Source organism: Lithobates pipiens, unplaced genomic scaffold, assembly GCF_037356315.1.
Source record: "Lithobates pipiens isolate NorthernLeopardFrog02 unplaced genomic scaffold, aLitPip1_a1.2 Scaffold_18, whole genome shotgun sequence".
NCBI lineage: Eukaryota > Metazoa > Chordata > Amphibia > Anura > Ranidae > Lithobates > Lithobates pipiens.
Genome location: NW_027507758.1, coordinates 202,791,539 through 202,810,131, shown reverse-complemented (window position 1 = coordinate 202,810,131; position 18,593 = coordinate 202,791,539).

Sequence of the window (18,593 nt, the reverse complement as noted above, 5' to 3'; positions counted from 1 at the left end):
CTGATCTGGGTACTGTCGTCAGACTGCTGAGTGGCGGTTCTTGCTACCTCCTCTTCCTGATCCAATGCCAAGAGTGGCTGCGCATCAGAAATGTCTTGATATGGATCGGAAAATAATTCCTGTGACTCAAGCGGAAGGTATGTGGTGGTGGGGGTGTTGGTGGTAGTGTCTTTGGGGGTGCACATAGCAGAATGTGAAGAAGAGGGTGCAGATCGAGAGGATAAGGAGGATGCAGAAGAGTAAGGCTGAGTGAGCCACTCAACCAAGTCTGGTGCGTCATTTAAAGTAATTGAACGCACCTTCTGCAACTTCCCACTTTGGCTCAAGCCTGTTGCTCCTGCCCTACCTCTCCCACCCCTGCGGAAGGGCCTGCCTCTTCCTCTGCCTGTCATTTTTTAAATGACCCTATGACAAAACACTCAGTCCCTATACTGATAAAGGACTGCTGCAGTATAGGGCAGCAGTCAGCAGTAGTGCACCTCAACCCTATATATTGTGGACCTATACCAGTCCTTAAGGAATAGCAGACTGTACCTCACTCAACCCTATGTACTGTAGTACGCTATACCTTACCAGTCCTTATAAGGACCTTTGTGGAACTAGTAGGTTGTGATTAGCAGACTGTACCTCAGTCCCTATACTCATAAAGGACTACTGCAGCAGAAGGGTAGCAGTCAAGTATAATATTCTTTCTATATTTGGAAGAAAGAATATTATACGTGTACAAGCCTATTACCATACCAGTCCTGAAAAGGACCTTTGTGGACCTAATAGTAACAGCTACTGATTAAACTGACTGTCCCTCACTGCCACACACAGCTTCCGGCCTGTGCCTATTTAAACTGACAAAACACAGGCTGCTGCAACAATAACTTGAATAGCACTCAAAACGATATCCTGTACTTCTTTACCATACCAGTCCTGAAAAGGACTTTTGTGGACCTAATAGTAACAGCTAATGATTAAACTGACTGTCCCTGCTGCACACAGCGTCCTGTCCCTCTCTCTACACTGGCAAAAGACAGGCTGCTGCAACAATGACTTGAATAGCAGTGCCTCAAACCTATATCCTGAACTACACCTAACACCTATACCATACCAGTCTTTAAAAGAACTTTTGTGGACCTAATAGCTAGCGATTTGGGTCACTAGTATAGTGACATACGAAAGAATGTAAAATGGCCGCCGGATCGGGTCTATTTATAAGTTAGGGGGAATGTCCAAGTGCCCATATGCGGTAATGTCTCAATTGGCTGTCCTGTACAACATGATGGATGTGTCATCATAGGTCAAAGTTCTTTTACACAGTAAACACGGAAGTCCACCGGGTGAACAGCGGCAATAGTCCGCCGATCGGGCGGATCGCGAACAGCCGCGAAACGACCACCGGGCGAACCGTTCAGCCATCCCTACTAATCACAACCTACTAGTTCCACAAAGGTCCTTAAGGACTGGTATAGGTGTACTATTTGGTGTGCAGTATATAGTTGTGTAATACACGTATAAAATACTTGCACATATAGAAAGCATAGTATAGTGCATTTCCACTGTGCAGCATTGTGACTGCTGAGCGGTTCTGCAGCGATACTACAAAAGGTGACAAACGCAATCCAAAAAAAAAGTATTGTAACTGGTGTGATAGACCAGTGGCCCCCAAAAACAACAGATTGAAGCGGGGTGTTATATACCTTCTTCCACATACATACTGCACTTCTGTGGAGAGTTTTGTCACAGGGTCATTTAAAAAATGACAGGCAGAGGAAGAGGCAGGCCCTTCCGCAGGGGTGGTAGGGGTAGGACAGGAGCAACAGGCTTGAGCCAAAGTGGGAAATTGCAGAAGGTGCGTGCGATTACGTCAAAGGAAGCACCAGAATTGGTTGAGTGGCTCACTCAGCCTTACTCTTCTGCACCCTCCTCATCCTCTCGATCTGCACCCTCTTCTTCACTCTCTGCTATGTGCACCCCCAAAGACACTACCACCAACAACACCACCACCACCACCACCACGTACCTTCCGCTTGAGTCACACAAATTATTTTCCGATCCATATCAAGACATTTCTGATGCGTAGCCACTCTTGGCATTGGATCAGGAAGAGGAGGTAGCAAGAACCACCACTCAGCAGTCTGACGACAGTACCCAGATCAGCCCAAGGAGGAGGTTGGTCCCCGGTGTTGCTGCCTACTCCGAGATCTCTACTTATAGCGGTGGGGAAGGTGACCTCAATGATGACGTGTCTAGTGATGTCACGTGGATGCCCACAAGAGAAGAAGAGGAGGGGAGTTCAGAGGGAGATATGGACCATCAGATAGGGAGGAGAAGCAGGAATAACTTACATTGCACAGGAGGGACAAAGCAGACTGCTAATGTATCAGGAGCGAGTCATCGACCATGTACGGTCACATCTGGCACTCCCAGGACGCCGGCACATGGCTCCGCAGTGTGGGCTTTTTTTAACGTGTCCGCTGCTGACAATAGTGTTTCCATCTGCAATCTTTGCAGTCAACGCATTATCGCGGTAAGCCCAACACTCAATTAGAATTAGGGGGAAAACACTGCGCTATAGTTAAATGTATGTAAAGCAAAAGGCCACAACAGCCAAAACAGCAGCCAACACCAAAAACAAACAAAGTCCAGCAAATAGAGTAAAAAATAGTGTAGCGCTTCAATGATAATGGATATAATCAACATAAATTATAAGGATGATCATATAACAAAAATCATATGAGTAATAAAGATGCCTAAAGAAAAGTCCAAAGTTAGGCCCACATTCCACAATGTAACTGGCACGGGGGTGACCGAACCGTCACAGAAGAGGGAGGGATCACACTAGGCGAATGTATTCATGCAGATCTGCTTGACTGTAAACATCAGGGAAAGTAGATAAATACTTCTTACCAACTCTGTTGGACTCACACAGTCATATGACAGTTGAGTCGGAAAAGGCTTGAGGTCACAATCTGGGACCAAGAAACGGAAAAAAAGAAAGAAGGGCTCCACATGGTGCGGGTCAAACGGTATAAAAAATGGTAATTTATTAAAGTCAAAAAGGTAAATAATGACTCGAAGACATATGTGTCGAAACGCGTTGGGCTAGCTGTTGGCACCCCACATTGCTTTTAATTTCACTTTACTCTATTTTTGTGATCACAAAGTCATTATTTACCTTTTTGACTTTAATAAATTACCATTTTTTATACCGTTTGACCCGCACCATGTGGAGCCCTTCTTTCTTTTTTTCCGTTTCTTTGGTCTAAAACCCTAATCATCTTCCTCCCCATTCGGGGGAGATTGGAGTATCAGTGCAACGGGCCGCGTCTGAGCTGGACTACAAACAACCTTGATGTTCCATCTGACAAACATATCACCGGGTATACAGCCGTTTGGAGTTCCTTTATCAGCTCAACAGACCTTCCACCATATACTCCCTTGGTCCCAGATTGTGACCTCAAGCCTTTTCCGACTCAACTGTCATATGACTGTGTGAGTCCAACAGAGTTGGTAAGAAGTATTTATCTACTTTCCCTGATGTTTACAGTCAAGCAGATCTGCATGAATACATTCGCCTAGTGTGATCCCTCCCTCTTCTGTGACGGTTCGGTCACCCCCGTGCCAGTTACATTGTGGAATGTGGGCCTAACTTTGGACTTTTCTTTAGGCATCTTTATTACTCATATGATTTTTGTTATATGATCATCCTTATAATTTATGTCAACACTCAATTAGGGATGACCGCCTTAAGAAGGCACATGAGCTGCCATCACCGAGCCCAGTGGGAGCAACGGAACACACAAAGCCACACTCCAGGCTCTCACCGTCCAGCCTCGTCTTCTACTTCTCCTTCTCCTCTCTCCTCACAATTGTCCTCCACTCCACCTTCCATCACGCCAAGCTCACGTTTTTCTGCAAAAAGGCAGGCTTCCGTGGGCCTAGTGTTCAAGCGTAAAAAAATGATGACACCGGATAACCCTCTTGCCCAACGGTTGACGGCTGGCTTGTCAGAAATGATAGCCCGCCAACTACTGCCATATCAACTGGTGGACTCGGAGGCCTTTCGAAAATTTGTGGCCATTGGAACACCACAATGGAAGGTCCCAGGAAGGAAGTATTTTTTACAGAAGGGCATCCCAGAGCTATATGGCCATGTTCAGCGGCAAGTGAATGTATCTCTGGCACACAGTGTCGGTGCCAAGATACATCTGACCACAGACACGTGGTCTAGCAAACACGGGCAGGGAAGGTATATCACTTTTACTGCCCACTGGGTGAACCTTCTGACGGCCGTCAAGCATGTAACCCGTGGCACCCGTGTAGATTTGGTTTTACCACCACGGATTGCATGCAGGCCTGGCTCTTCTTCTCCTCCTCCCTCTCCTCCTCGGCTGACTCCTCCTTTTCCGCTGCGCAGCCCAAGCTCCCCAGAACCTATTCGACATGCCAGGTGAGACGTTGCCATGCCGTGCTGCGTCTGTTGTGTCTGGAAGCCAAGAGCCACAGTGGCCCGGCACTCCTTTCAGCTTTGCTTTCACAGGTAGATCAGTGGCTAACACCACTCAATTTGACAGTTGGTAAAGTGGTGTGTGACAATGGTGCCAATCTGCTTAGCGCATTGAAACAGGGCAAAATTACGCACGTGCCATGCATGGCACACGTCTTAAACTTGGTCATGCAGCGATTCATTGTCAAATACCCTGGGGTCCAGGACATCTTGCGGCAGGCAAGGAAAATCTCGGCCCATTTCAGAAGATCTTACATGGCCATGGCTTGCCTTGCTGACATTCAGCGGCGACACAATCTGCCGGTCAGACGTCTTATTTGCGATTGCCCGACGCGATGGAGCTCAACCTTCTATATGCTTGATAGGCTGCTCCAGCAGAAACATGCAGTTAACGTCTACCTGTATGAACTCTGCAGCAGAACAGGTTCTGGGGAGCTGGGTTTTTTTTCACTGCGCCAGTGGCTGCTCATGCGCGATGCATGCAGACTTCTGTGGCCATTTAAGGAGATCACCAAACTGGTCAGTCGCAGCCATGGCGCCATCAGTGACATGGTAGCTTATGCCTTCTTTATGGAGCGTGCATTGCGTCGTGTCATTGATCAAGCTGTGGAGGAGCAGGAGCGGGAAGATGAGGAAGTCGCAATGCTGGATGAACCCAGAGAATGAGTTGCAGGTACCAATCCAACAGCGCCTGCAAGAAGAGGCCGGTTTGAAGATGTGTTGGTGACTTCTGATATGAGGTCATTCTTTCAGCCGACCCATCGACAGGTGTCATCCGGATCCAGCATCAGGGAACGCCTAGACCGTCAGGTGTCCGACTACATCGGGTTAACGGCCGATGTGGACGCTCTGAGAAGTGATGAACCCCTGGACTACTGGGTGGGCAGGCTTGACCTCCGGCCAGAGCTTGCCCAATTTGCAATCGAACTGTTGGCTTGCCCCTCGTCCAGTGTCCTGTCCGAAAGGACGTTCAGCGCAGCAGGGGGGATCGTGACCGATAAGCGTACTCGCCTAGCTCACGACAATGTTAACTACCTCACATTTCTAAAAATGAATGAGGCATGGATCTCGGAGGATTTCAACACATGTGACCAGTAGACCATGTATATGTCTATAAACATTTTTTTTAATCGAGCACACAGACCTTCTTTCTTCATTTGGCTCACTTCCTTGTCCAAAAAAAGCACACCGTACTATATGCCCGTACCCTCCTGTTTGAAGAGATTGAGCTGTGTCATATTTCTACTGGGGCTGTTTATTATGAGGGTCTCCCACCATCCCTGTGCTATGCTGACTTCCTCCTGGGGCTGCTTATTATGAGGGGCTCCCACCATCCCTGTGCTGTGCTGACTTCCTCCTGGGGCTGTACCTCTGCTGTGCATATTATGAGGGGCTCCCACCATCCCTGTGCTATGCTCATTATGAGGGGCTCCCACCATCCCTGTGCTGTGCTGGCTTCCTCCTGGGGCTGCTTATTATGAGGGTCTCCCACCATCCCTGTGCTATGCTGACATCCTCCTGGAGCTGCTTATTATGAGGGGCTCCCACCATCCCTGTGCTGTGCTGACTTCCTCCTGGGGCTGTACCTCTGCTGTGCATATTATGAGGGGCTCCCACCATCCCTGTGCTATGCTCATTATGAGGGGCTCCTACCATCCCTGTGCTATGCTCATTATGAGGGGCTCCCACCATCCCTGTGCTGTGCTGACTTCCTCCTGGGGCTGCTTATTATGAGGGGCTCCCACCATCCCTGTGCTATGCTGATTTCCTCCTGGGGCTGCTTATTATGAGGGGCTCCCACCATCCCTGTGCTGTGCTGACTTCCTCCTGGGGCTGTACCTCTGCTGTGCATATTATGAGGGGCTCCCACCATCCCTGTGCTATGCTCATTATGAGGGGCTTCCACCATCCCTGTGCTGTGCTGACTTCCTCCTGGGGCTGCTTATTATGAGAGGCTCCCACCATCCCTGTGCTATGCTGACACCCTCTTGGGGCTGCTTATTATGAGGGGCTCCCACCATCCCTGTGCTGTGCTGACTTCCTCCTGGGGCTGTACCTCTGCTGTGCATATTATGAGGGGCTCCCACCATCCCTGTGCTATGCTGACACCCTCTTGGGGCTGCTTATTATGAGGGGCTCCCACCATCCCTGTGCTGTGCTGACTTCCTCCTGGGGCTGTACCTCTGCTGTGCATATTATGAGGGGCTCCCACCATCCCTGTGCTATGCTCATTATGAGGGGCTCCCACCATCCCTGTGCTATGCTGACTTCCTCCTGGGGCTGCTTACAGTGCAGGTGTCAGTGCTGTATATCACGGTGCTGGTGTCAGTGCTGTATATCACGGTGCTGGTGTCAGTGCTCTCTATCACGGTGCTGGTGTCAGATCACTCTATCACGGTGCAGGTGTCAGTGCTGTATGTCACGCTGCTGATGTCAGTGCTCTCTATCACGGTGCTGGTGTCAGATCACTCTATCACGGTGCAGGTGATCATTTCCTGCACCCTCTTCTTTGCCTACCCTGACCTTCCCTCTTCTCCATTGCCTTCATGCGCTCCCCAGTCCTGAATTGTGACAATTTCACATATAAAAAGAGAATGCTTGTAGTTGTCGATCCCAGATTCACCTCATACATGTGTTATGTCATTGGCCATGTGGTGGGACTATGTGTGCACAGCTAGTAATTATTTTGTGGCTGCAAATTTGACCTGTAGGTTTGTAAAGTTCGCATCCCGTCGGAAGTTCGTCCATCACTACCCTTAACCATTGGATCTCCCTGCAGTAGTAAGCTTAAGAAAAATGTTCAATTAAGTAAAATGTATATCTTCTACGGAAAATTGTTTCTATGTTATATGAAACCCTATATTTCTCCATGCAACTAAGTTATATATTTGAATATTTTAATGGCAGAATCCCATTAACACCTCCATAGGATAAGAAGGACTTCACCTATTAGTCTATTTGATTTTGTGGTTATTCATGTTGACTAGAGTATCTACCCCCTGTTCACGTCTCTGGATGCTACCTGAAGAAATGACTAATCCTAGTGTGGAGATCCTTGCCGTTTTAAAAGCCACAGGAGGTCCTGAGATGATCCTGGTGACTCTGCCAAGCCATAATTCCAGTAAGATGCTTCTCTACTCTTCCGATGCTGAAGATTGAAAGACTCCTGTGAAGATACCTGTAAATGTCTAGAGGAAGAACTCAAAGCCTAATGCCGGGTACACACGACCGGACTTTCCGGCAGAAAAGGTCTGACGATCTTCGCGACGGAGTTCCAACGGACTTTCGACGGAGTTACAAAGGACTTCAGAATGCCTACACACGAACGGACCAAAGTCTGTTCGTTTTGAACGTAATGACATATGACGGGACTAGAAAAGGAAGTCATGTGTACGCGGCACAAGAGTTCCAGTGAGATCTAAGGTGCCAGCCAAAAACCTAAATGGCATAACCTGAAGGATGTTTTTGTTTCTTTGTAACACCAGTTCCAGTCTGTCTGCGGATGTTGCTTTTTGTTCCTTCTGAGAGGCAAACTTTTATGGGGTGGTGGATCTCTTCTGGCTACAAGAGTAGGCACAAAATCCTTGGCGGTGTTTAGAAGTTCAGGAAATTAAATTGAGGAGCGATAATGTGAATTTTGTACAAGCTGGAAAATTATGGACATTTGCAAGGCTTTTGCCTTCAACATAAGTGTGACTTTTCTGCTTAAACCATTTTGATAAAGCCTTTATTTTCTAACCTTGTTTTGTGGTGGGTTTTTGAACATGTTTTTTTTATGTATTTTTTTTGGGTGGGGGGTTCACTTTTCTTTTTTTTTTTACCGATGAGTCATCAGCTGTGAGTGGGCTTCCCCACTGGCAGCTGAATGTAGAAATAAAAATCAAGGTGGTTCTACAAAATATTGACTCGGGGGGGGGGGGGGGTGAATACAAATGCACTCCACACTTTACACATATTTATTTGTGTAAAATTTTGAAAATATTTATAATTTTCCTTCCACTTCACAATTATGTGCGACTTTGTGTTGGTCTATCACATAAAATCCCAATAAAATAAATTTACGTTTTTGGTTGTAACAAGACAAAATGTGGAAAATTTCAAGAGGTATGAACACTTTTTCAAGACACTGTATGTGTGATTTACAGCTGTAAATCACACATACAGTGCCTTGAAAAAGTGTGGAACAGCTTTTAGTTGTAAGCAGTGTTGCTCAATTAATGTTTGGTCCATGCTGATAAAAACAAGATAAACAGGTAAGAGCACATACTCTACTCAATGCCCAGCCCTTCCCTTTACCAGTTATATACAGAAATACCAGGAATGTAACTAAGCAAGTTTTGCACCATCTAAAATCTCTAAGTTAAAAGGGATTGTAAACCCTGGAGTTTTTTTCATCTTAATGCATTAAGGTGAAAAACCCTTCTGTAGTGCAGCATACACCCCCCCCCCCCTTTATTTACCTGAGCCTGATCGTTCCAGTGATGAAGACAAGCACAGCAGCTCCAGCCACTGTCTTGGGTCTTCATTGGATAGATTGATAGTAGCAGGAGCCATTGGTTCCTGCTGCTTTCAATCAAATCCAGTGAAACTGGAACCGGGACCCAGTCCTGCTGTCTGTGCCAATTGACTTCTCTCTGTGGGGGCGTGAGGAAAGCAGCTCTCCGCTGGGGCACTCAAGAAGAGGAGGAGACAGTAGCATCGTTGAGGGACCCCAGAACAGGAGGATAGGGGCCACTCTATGAAAAACCCTTGCACAGAGCAGGTCAGTATTTAAAAAATAAAAAACGGAGCTTTACAATCACTTTAAGATAAATTTCATATATATTTGCATGACCATGTGGTTGGGTCAAAGAACAAGGAACTTAAAGTGGTTGTACAGGCAGAAGGTTTTTTTTTATCTTAATGCATTTTATGCATTAAGATATAAAACATGTGTGTAGCAGCCCCCCTCAGCCCCCAGTGCTTACTTGAGCTCCATCTCTATCAAGCGATGTGCACGAGTGCCTCGTCTGTCCGGGACTCCCCCTCCTTATTGGCTGAGACAATCAAAGTCAGTTAGCCAATCAGGAGAAAGAGGGTGTGGGGCCAAATAGCAGCCCCATGTCTGAATGGACAGACGGAGCTGCAGCTTGGCTCAAGTGCCCCCATAGCAAGCTACTTGCTGTGAGGGCACTCAACAGGAGGGAGGGGCCAGGAGCGCCGAAGAGGGACCCAAGAAGAGGAGGCGAAACAGTGGGGGGAGGGGGGGTGGTAAAGAGCTCAGGGCACAGTGTTTTAATATGAATGGGAGCACCAGTGGCATCAATGGTTCCAGGCACCCAGAGCCTTTCTCACAACTCCTGCAGGGTGCCCCAGGTGGCCATGGCTTCAGTCACCCAACACTGCTGAAGCCAGCATCTCTCTCCACAAACTACCCATGGGAACAGTGATGTAAATGTCAGAGCCTAGGAAAGCTTCCCCTAATCTCTGCCTTGTATCTGTGAGGAAAGACATCACCTACCATTGAGCTGTGTAGTATCTGTGGTGGGAAGCAATGTTTTGGGGAATAAGAAGATTTGTTATGGAGAGAAGTTGGAGTAAAGAGCATTTGGAGTAAAAGGGCAGGGGGTTTGGGAGGGGATAGAGAGGATTTATGCTTGGAGGGTAGATTTGGGGAGGGGGTAAGAGGAATTTTTACTTACCTGTAAATTCCATATCTTGGTACAGTACAGGACACAGGCAAAGAATTCATAGACCCTGGGTTATTAAATCATACCTTTAGGTGATTGGACGTTGCTAAAGCTTTTGAGGAAACACACCCTTGGCACCTCACCTAGAACAACTCTGTTAGGCCGCGTACACACGGGCGGACTGTTCGCCCAACTTTGTCCGCTGAACAGTGTTTGGGCGGACAGTCCGCTCGTGTGTGGGCTTTCAGCGGACAGTTTCAGCGGACAGTTTGACGAACAAGGTTTTTCGGAAATTCCGTAAAACTGTCCGCTGAAACCTTGTTTCAGCGAACAGTCCGCTCGTGTGTAGGCTTGTTCGCCAAACAAAGTTGCGCGCATGCTCAGAAAGGATTTTCACGCCGAAAGTTATAATGCAGTGTATAGGACGTCGTATTTTTCGTCCCGTCGTACGTGCCGTTCACGTCATCGCGCACGGTTTCAGCAAACTGTTCGTCCGTCGTGTGTGGCCATGTCCGTCCATGCTAATTTTGAGCGGACTGTTTGCCGAAACTGTTTGACGGACAAAGTTGGGCGAACAGTCCGCCCGTGTGTACGCGGCCTTAGTCCTCCTTGTACTGTAAGGGATGCTCGTTTGTGCCGAAATTCATGACCACCATGATAAACCGTCACCATTATTAAGAGAAAACTCTTACCAGAGCGAACAGACCCTATTAGCCTGTAGATGACAATCTCGTTGATAAAGCTTCAACAAACACTACTCCATTGGCATCCTATAGTGTCTCCAGGTATACAGTATCTGCAGTAGATAAAAATAAAATCAGCGCAACCCTATAACATTTAAAATGCAAACTGAACACCAAAGAATAATTAAAAAATCCACAAAATAAAGTCTTATATAGAGCAGTGCAGCGCAATGAAAGGTAAATATGCCTAAGAATATGCATGCATCATACCTACTAGGGGGAGTACAATGGGGGGGATCCATAGTGGAGGAGGATCTGGGAGTTTTGGTAGATCATAAGCTCAATAATAGCATGCAATGCCAAGCTGCGGTTTCCAAAGTGAGCAAAGTCCTTTCTTGTATTAAGAGAGGTATGGACTCCAGAGAGAGAGATATAATTTTGCCCCTGTTCAAATCATTAGTAAGACCTCATCTGGAATATGCAGTTCAGTTTTGGCACCAGTCCTCAAAAAGGATATCGGGGAACTGGAAAAAGTGCAGAGAAGGGCAACCAAACTGATAAGAAACATGGAGGAGCTCAGCTATGAGGAAAGATTAGAGGAACTGAATTTATTCACTCTTGATAAGAGGAGATTAAGGAGGTATATGATCAACATGTACAAATATATAAGGGGTCCATATAGTGAACTTGGTGTTGAATTATTCACTTTACAATCAACAAAGAGGACAATGGGGGCACTCTTTACGTCTAGAGGAAAAGAGATTTCATCTCCAAATACGGAAAGGTTTCTTCACAGTAAGAGCTGTGAAAATGTGGAATAGACTCCCTGCAGAGGTGGTTCTGGTCAGTTGATCCGGGGAAAATCTGATTGCCTCTCAGAAGGAAGGAATTTTTTCTCCTGCTTTAGCAAATTGGATCATGCTCTGCTGTTTTTTTTTTTTTGCCTTCCTCTGGATCAACTGTGGGTATAGATTTGGGTACCGTATATGGGATTGTATGATTTTATTTTATTTTTTTGTGGTTGAACTGGATGGACTTGTGTCTTTTTTCAACCTGACTAACTATGTAAAAAATCTGTATAAAAAGTCCACAGCCAGAGACAGATCCACATAAAAATCCTGATAGATTATCCCAAAGTGCAGGAAACAACGGACCATTAAGTAATATCCACACCAGTGTACGGGTTGCTTTGCTCACCTTAATGAATGATCCCTGTAACACAGAAGGTCATACTGCACCTTTTCTATCCCGGGGAATTGGGTATATGCAGATGGTACCTCGTTTCAGCTGGTAGGAAATTTTACCGACATCCAAATGACATTTAAAACATAAAAAAGAGAGGATCTAAGTGCTCACTGTATAATGAAATAATCACGATTTATTGGATAACACTTAGGAGATTCCTCAACTTGTATCAGGCAGTAAAACACACAATCGACAATGACTAAATGAACACACGTGTGAAAGCAGGAACACACTGAGGCCGCGTACACACGGGCGGACTGTTCGCCCAACCTTGTCCGCTGAACAGTGTTTGGGCGGACAGTCCGCTCGTGTGTGGGGCTTCAGCGGACAGTTTCAGCGGACAGTTGGACGAACAAGGTCTTACGGAAATTCCGAAAAACTGTCCGCTGAAACAAGGTTTCAGCGGACTGTTCGCTCGTGTGTAGGCTTGTTCGGCCAACTAAGTCTCGCGCATGCTCAGAAAGGATTTCCACGTCGGAAGGTTGCATTGCAGTGTATTGGACGTCGAAATTTTCGTCCCGTCGTACGTGCCGTTCACGTCATCGCGCACGGTTTCAGCAAACTGTTCGTCCGTCGTGTGTGGCCATGTCCGTCCATGCTAAGTTTGAGCGGACTGTTTGCCGAAACTGTTGGACGGACAAAGTTGGGCGAACAGTCCGCGCGTGTGTACGCGGCCTGAGAGTCACTGGGGACAGAATTGTAAACACTAGGAACACTGGGGGTACAGAGATCACATTGGAATGCACTCCAGAGGTGCTTGCAAAAAATATACTAGAAACAAGGGGATCCAACTATGGGAACACTACAAATATTGGGGCCACTAGGAGTCTCTCAAAGTGTAGAACACTTACCCTAAGTTCACACCTATGCGTTTTTTAGTGCGTTTTGCAGTTTAACATGGATTCCAATGGTACACATTCAAATCTATGTGTTTTCCAGCTGGTGCATGTTTGGAAAGGGTCAGGGACTTTTTTCCTCACAGCAGATTGCTTTTGTGTGTAACAGACTTCAATGGACCCACACCACAAATGCAACTATTGTGTTTTTGTTGCGTTTTTATGTGCATTTTGCGTTTATTTTTTCTGCATAAAAAACTGTGTATATCTGGTTATTAAGGAGTGGGCCAGGAAGCCAGCCACTGCATCCTTAACAACTGATGAGTCATAAGCAGTCAGCTGTGAGTTTCTGTGAGTTTACCGCTGACAGCTGAATATAAACAAAAAAAATTGCCAGCAATAAAAGAAAAATTGGAAAAAAATGCGTGGGGTCCCCCCAATCCATTTGGGACTGGTATGGAATTTAAAGAGAACCCCACGTCAAAATGTAAAAATCCAGCATGCACCCCAGCAGGTCAGGAAAAGGAGGGGACAAGTGAATGCCCCCCTCATGAACCATACCAGGCTACATGCCCTCAACATGGGGGGGTGCTTTGGGGCAGGGGGCCATGTTGATGTGGTCAAGGGTCTTTTCCCCACAACCCTGGTTGAGGGCATGTAGCCTGGTATGGTTCAGGAGGCACTAAGGGCACTTGCTCATCTTCTCTCTTTCCTGATCTGCCAGGCTGAATGATCGGATAAGGTTATGGATTTGGGGGGGCGAACCCATGCCATTTTTTTCCCAATTATATTTTGCCGGCAATGTTTGACATTCAGCCAATGACTCATTGGGTTGTTAAGGACATGACGGGTGGAAAAGTGAAAAGAAGCAAGACACATCAAAAATAAAATACTTGCTTTTCTGGTGCTGCTCCATTGAAGTCTGTGACTGTACCTTTTCTAAATGTGTTATTTTTTTACAAAATCCCACAACACAGCTTCCCCTCCCCCTCCACAAGTGCAGACCTCTTAGAAAGCCCGGAGCAAAGCCAAGAAGAAAACATAGGCGTAGGGCGGGCATGACAGGGTTAACTGGGGGACTGGAGACAGTGTTGAGTGGGCGGTTCTCTGCAGAGGCTGAGAGGGGAGGAGCAGAGCTAATGTGTAGAGTGGGCAGCTCCTCCCCTCCTCAGTCTGCAGGGAGAAGCAAGCTTGTCAGCATGGCGGCCGTAGAGGAGCTCTTCGCTCGACTGAAGGCCGAATCGGCATCCCACAGACCCGGATGGCTAGAGGCGAGGTTGGCGGCGACGCTGGGTGAGGTACCCCCGGCGGCTGAGCAGGACGGTTATCTACAGGCGCGAGCATGGCAATTGCTTTTCGCTGGACCCCCCTTCCCCCCCCTCACTGGGACTCGTGGCAGAGGCTGCAGGGATGGCAGGGCTCAATCAGGCCCGCCCGCGAAGTGCACGGCCTGCGGCGGGGGCAGCATGGGGAACAGTGACCCTGGCTCAGGACATGTGGGGGGGGGGTGCTGGCAGTTCTAGGCTGGATGCTAGCATGGGCAGGAGGCCCAGGACTGTGCGGGGGGCCCCAGCTCATGGCTTTGAGATGGCGGGGGCGGGGCTGGCAAAGGAGATGCCCGGGAAGATGGCCGCTGGGCGCAGGGGACATTCGGCAGGTGGCACTCCTGGGGGGGATGGACGACAGCTGTCCCCTGCTGTGGGACGGCGGGCTGTGGCGGACGGAAGGGAGACGGCAGCTGCAGGCAGTGGTCTTGGTCGGCACTGCGATCGGGGGCGAGCTGGCCCAGGCAAGTCCTTGAGGAAGTCGGCGGGCGGATCTGGCGTGCTGCAGAAGACCAGGGAGCTCCGCGGATCCCCGGCATCCAGTGACAATTCAGCTGGAGGGCAGTCAGCGAGCGAGGCGGAGTTGGCGGACGTCCGCTCGGAGGGAGAATTGTCGCAGTCGGAGGACGAGGGGTGGCAAGGCGTTCTGACAGCAGTGGACCCGGGACCCTCGGCTGGTGGGACTCCATCCAGGCAGCACGGTGAGTCTGCTTCTGTTTTTTCTAGTATGTCTTGTAATGTGGGGGGTAAAGTGGGGGCGGTGCAGGGCTGTACGGGGCGGCCAGCGGGGACCGATCCCATTGCTCCGGCCGCGGTGGTCTCGGACCACGCGGTGGCGGATGTGGGGTTGAGGGGTTTTCTGGCGGGTTTGAAGGAGCTGGTCCATCGGTTTGAGCCGGGTGTGGGTGGGGAACAGGCCCCGGTGGCGGCTTGGTTGGCCCCGGGCACGGGGGTCGGGGGTGACGTGGCGGGGCGGGTCGGGGGGTCTAGCGGTGGTGGCTGACCTGGGGGCAGAAACAACGCCCACAGGGGGGTTGCTGCGGAGACCACCAAAAAACAGGACGTGGTCCGTTTGGCGGATGCGGCAAAATGTGAGGTTTATGTTTGCTTCGAGGGGCCCATCGGGGCTCATCTGAAGCCTGAGGTCAGGGAGAAGATATGGAAGGGTGAGTATGTCGAGATCTTCGCCCTTCTGCCGCTGGAGAAGTTCAACATGGATAGGGCGAAGCCGGAGGATCACAAGAAGGAGGATGAGGAGAAGCGGCGATACAGGCTCATTCCCAGGACATTTACCAATTGGCTACAGGCGTTTGCTATATTGGCTAGTATGATAGGGGAGAAGAACCCGGAACACTGCTCGGCGCTGTTTTGCTACTTGGACGCCGTGGGAGAAGCCTACAGAGTCTACAGGGGGAACGGCGTGGTTGCGTTACGACGAACAATTTCGTCAGCGGAGGGCTATTCGCCCGTCCTTGAGATGGGATCATAAGGACATCAGCTTATGGATGCGCCTTATGACTTCGGCGAGGTCAACTAGTCAGTTTTTTCCAGGAGGGGCCGGTGGGTCCACTAACCCCCGGAGAATCGGCCACAAGGAAAAAAGGGATGTGTTGGCAGTTTAATGAGGGGTCTTGTAGGTTCGGAGGGTCGTGCAAGTACAAGCACAAATGCACTGGCTGCGGTGGGGGTCACCGATCGTCCCGCTGTTTCAAACAGGGGAAGGGCAAGTTCGGTGATGCGGTTGGAAAAGGGGACAACCCCGGTGAAAGTGGGAAAGATGCTGCCTTTTCTCGATAGGTATCCGGATCGGGAAGTGGCGCAGTTGCTGGCCCGGGGGTTTGCAGAGGGTTTTCATATCCCGGCGCAGCTGGGGGAGGTCCCCCCTTTGGCCCACAATCTGCGATCGGCATTATCACACGCCGAGGTGGTATCTGCAAAACTGGAGAAGGAGGTGTCTTTGGGGCGCATGAGTGGCCCCTTCCCGACCGCACCCATTCCAAATTTGGTGGTGTCGCCCTTGGGTGTGGTGCCCAAGAAAGAACCTAATAAATTTTGGCTCATTCATCATCTCTCGTATCCAAGAGGGGGCTCGGTGAATGATGCTATTGACCCGGAGATTTGCGCAGTGTCTTATACATCCTTTGACACGGCTGTTTTTTGGTTCAGGAAGTATGGGAAGGGAGCGTTGATGGCAAAGACCGATATTGAATCAGCCTTCCGTCTGCTCCCGGTCCATCCGGACAGCTTCCGGCTGCTGGGTTGTCATTGGCAGGAGGGATTCTACGTCGATAGATGCCTGCCCATGGGATGTTCCATATCGTGTGCACTGTTTGAAGGGTTCAGTTCTTTCCTGGAGTGGGTTGTGCGGGACGTCGCAGGACTGAACTCGGTCATACATTATTTGGACGACTTCCTCTGCGTGGGCCCGCCTGCTTCGGAGTTGTGCGCGATACTGTTGGCTATGCTGGAACATGTTGCGGAGAAGTTGGAGTCCCATTGGCACTGGACAAGACGGAGGGCCCACGGACGGTGTTGAGCTTCTTGGGCATCGTGTTGGATTCCGAGAGGATTGAATGTAGGCTGCCGGAGGAGAAGTTGAGGGCGCTCCAAGCGGAGATTCGCGGGATGATGGGATTACGCAAGGTTCAACTTAGGCCGTTACAATCGCTGCTGGGTAAGTTGAACTTTGCGTGTCGCATACTGCCAATGGGGAGGGTGTTCTGCCGACGGCTGTCGGCCAGTACTGCTGGGGCCACCTCGCCCAAGCACTATGTGCGCTTGGTCAAGGCACATAGGGATGATCTGGCAACATGGCACGCGTTCCTGGCTAACTTCAACGGCAGGACGTTGTGGATGTCGGGCCCTGTCAGCAATTTTGACCTGGAGTTGTACACGGATGCAGCAGGGGCATCGGGTTTCGGTGCCTTTTCCAGGGCAAATGGAGCGCAGGGCCTTGGCCGGATTCATGGAAGGCGGCGGGCCTGGTTAAAAACATGTTGCTGCTGGAACTGTTTCCGGTGGTCTTGGCTGTCGAACTGTGGGGCGAGGCTTTCCTGAATTTGAAGGTGCGCTTTCATGGGGACAACTTGGGGGTGGTGCAGGTGATCAACAAGGTGTCGGTGGCGTCGCCGCCGGTGGTCAAGTTGCTCAGGCACCTCGTACTGCGCTGCATACAGTTATATGTTTTTATTTATGCTGTGCATCTTCCGGGCGTTGAGAACGTCGTCGCTGATGCTTTTTCTCGCTTCCAGTGGGACAGGTTTCGGGAGTTGGCACCGAGGGCGGAGCTGCAAGGGGTCCCTTGTCCGGAATGGCTGTGGAGGATTGTCTTGGACGAGTAGCAGGCTGGATACGATGTTCGGTGAGCGAGGCGACATGGTCAGCACACAGCAAGGTGTGGGAGGAATGGGCTGCCTTCATGCAGCAGGTCACGGAAGGTCAGGAGGAACGGGATCTGCGCTTATTGGTTATTTATTTTGTGTCAAGGAACTTCGAAGCTGGGGTGTCTGCGTCCGGGCTTAATAAAAAGTTAGCTGGGCTGGCGTTCTGGTTCAAATTCAGAGGTTTGCCGGACGCGACAAAGGATTTTTGGGTCAGACAGGCTATGAAGGGCTACAGGCGTTCTCACGTCAGGAGGGATTCCAGGCGCCCGGTTTCGTTCAAGCTTTTGGGCCGGTTGTTGGCGCAAGTAGAGGGTACATGTTCGTCGCCATACGAGGCGGCTTTGTTCAGAGCAGAGTTTGCTTTGGCATTTTTTGGGGCTTTGCGGGTTAGCGAACTGGTTAGTCCATCGCAGAGCCGGCAGGGAGGTTTGGGCTGGGACGCGGTGGCATGTGAGGGGGATAGGTTGTCTATCTTGGTATGCCTCTCGAAAACGGATCAGCAGGGCAAGGGTAAGACTGTGCAGTAATTTGCCTTGCCCGGTGCCCTATTGGGTTGGTGCAAAAATTTTTTGCGGTTCGTCCAGCGGTAAGGGGGCCGTTTTTGGTGCATCAGGATGGGCAATTTCTCTCGAGATTCCAGTGTACAGCGATTTTTAAGCGGTGCTTGGTAGAGTTGGGTTTGGGGGAGCAGAAGTTTTCCTCACATTCATTCCGCATAGGGGCGGCCACTGAGGCGGTCAGGTGGGGTTTGGATGAGGCAGCGGTGAAGCGGATTGGGAGGTGGGAATCCAGGCGGTTCCAGTTGTACGTTCGCCGACATTTCTTGGTTGCGTAAAGTGCCGGTGGGGTAGGAGACTGCGTATGTGTTGCTTGTTTTTTCTTTTCATTTGTTGGCTTATGTCCTATATTGATGTTTGGGGTTATGTTTTCTTCTCTTCCTTTCTTACAGGCAGC